Source organism: Opisthorchis viverrini (assembly GCF_000715545.1).
Source record: "Opisthorchis viverrini unplaced genomic scaffold opera_v5_396, whole genome shotgun sequence".
NCBI classification, from domain to species: Eukaryota; Metazoa; Platyhelminthes; class Trematoda; order Opisthorchiida; family Opisthorchiidae; genus Opisthorchis; species Opisthorchis viverrini.
Window position 1 is genome coordinate 431,956 of NW_008752055.1, and position 2,628 is coordinate 434,583.

Here is a 2,628-nt window from a genome sequence, read left to right on the forward strand (position 1 = left end):
ATTTTCTTACTATGCCCCCGCCGTGTGTTTGCTGGTTCATCGTTGAAAAACCTGTTTGCCAAGCTCCGTTCAAACAGGGCATAATTAAGAATTAGGTACCCTCGGAGGCGACGGTGCTCCCTCAATAACGGAAAGTGACAATCTTCGTTCACAAACCTGAAGCAAGTCTTTTTTCAATGTTTTGTGGCCATTTGGAGAGGTGGTACCTCTTTACTTGACTCAGTAATGGATCCTGTTTTTTTCCTTGCGTATCATTGCAAATGTGATTGGAGCACCCTTGATGGCTTCCATTAGTGCACATCGTATTTCCGGTTCAGCTGAGATCTGAGGTATAACTGAATATTCTGGGTCCGGTGGCCTATTTTCTAAAAGTCTGGATGATGCCTCTCCTCGACCGATCTTGTCAGTAGATTCGAAATTGATGCTAAAATTGTAGCCGAGTATGACTGTAGCCCGACTTTGAAGTCGATTGGCGAAATAGACAGGAATGACTTTCTTGTATGCAAACACGGCCAATAATGGTTTGTGTTCAGTAATTAAAGTTAATTTGCGGCCATAAAGCAGCTTGCGGTACTTTTTTGCAGCACAAAACAATCTCCAAGGCTTCTTTTTTTGATCTGACTGTAACTTCGTTCCGTAGCCGTCATAAATCGAGCGGCATGGGCCATGGCTTTTTACAAGCCATTTTCAAACGTATGTGAAAGGGCTTTTCCCACACCGTAGCTGGATGCACCGGTTACAACAGTGGTATCACGGGATGGGTCATAATGTGCCAAAAGTAGGTCCGAAGTAAGCAAAGCATTGCTTTTCTGAAATTTGTCCTGGCAATCAGCGTCAAAATTCCACTGAGAGTCCCTGAGTAGCAGACGGTCCGGTGGACCACGAATATCATGCATTTCTGGCACAAAAGTGCCGTAATTACCGATGAGTCCCCAATGTAGGTAAATCTTTGGGTGGGGGCATTAGTTTGATGGCACGTAAGTTTTCCGAGTCCAGGGTTCCGCCATGACGATCAATTATGAATACGAGGTATTTGATGGAATCCATGAGAAATTGACTCTTCCCGATTCTGAGGTGGAATTTGTAGTCTTTGGTTCGGTCAAAAACTTGAACGAGTCGTTTATGAAGATTTTCTGGGTCAGAGCCGACGATGATAATATCGTCCAAATAAACAACAGGGAATGATAGTCTTTGTAGCATGGTGGCCATTAGCTGCTGGAATATTGCAGGCGCGGACTTGGCACCCAATTGTAGTCGGTTTTATTGGAAAAGCCCGAAATGTGTAATGATTGTAGGTAGGTGCCCGCTCTCATCGTACGCATCAACTCACAAGTACGCGCTAGATAGATCCAGCTTGGCAAAACGTGTCCACCCTGCAGCTTGGAAAACAGTCCATCTGTAAAGAGCAGCTGGTATAGATGATCCTCTGGTGTTGCTGAAAACAGCACATATCCTGACTTTACCCTTAGGACCAAAATCGGTGCTGCCCACTCAGAATGATTGACTGGTTGAATGACTCCTTCGTTCTGCAGCCTCTACAGCTCTTGATCAACTACAGGCAAGACAACATATGGAACAGGCCTCCTTGGATGGAGCGCAGACTTTGCATTCTCACGTAGAAACAGGACAGCCTTCGTCTTTCGACGCTTTTGAGGGTATCGTTGAACACAGCCGCATAAGTTTTCAAAAGATGTTCGGTCCATTTTGAGGTTTGAAAGAAATCCGAACTAACAAGTTCGCATACAGCGTTCAGGGGAATTTCTATCAGCTTCAGTCTGTCGATCTAGTTCAAACCAAGGAGGTTCAAATGTGGTACATTGGTCAGGTAAAATATTCCAGCGAAAGAATATTGTTGTACAACATAGAACAAAAAAGCCCACCGGTCAACTGTGATTTTCCACCAAAAACGTTTAAAGCAACACGATTTGTGGGATTGAATAAGTTCGACTCATTATTCTCCAGGTAACTTTTGAAATTCTTGTGATGTCGGGTGTGGTATCAAGTTTCAGGCACACTGGTGTGCCATTTGTGACAGCTGGCACGAAGTTCCCCTGACGTTTCCAATCCGGGTCAAAAGTGGCTGGTACTGGTATGGTGTGTGGCTTTGAAGGACACGCTGTTCGTTCGAATGGTTTGTTGCCTTGTTGAGAGAACCTTGTGTTACGAAACTCTTCTTTGTGTCCATTTTTGTGGCACTTCCGACACTGGTGCTTCTTGAAAAGGCAGAAACGAAGTGTCATTCGTTGCACTGCCAGCAGAACGTAGTTGGCTTACTGGACTCCTCATCCTCAATGAGAGTGAAATAAAGCAAAACTGAGGGGTCGCAAACACAGAAGTCAAGCTAGTCGTACGTGTAATTGAACTCAAAGGCAGCTACTTAGAGGTAAGATTGGATAGCATATATCCAATCGTATCTATATTTTCAAGATCTTTCATTGTTCATCGATGTCATCCAAGGAAAGTATGAAGAAAGGATTTCACGGATTCACGGATTGATACAAAGGCAGCTAGAGGTAAGATTGGATAGCATATATCCAATCGTATCTATATTTTCAAGATCTTTCATTGTTCATCGATGTCATCCAAGGAAGGAAAGAAGAAAGGATTTCACGGATTCACGGATTGATA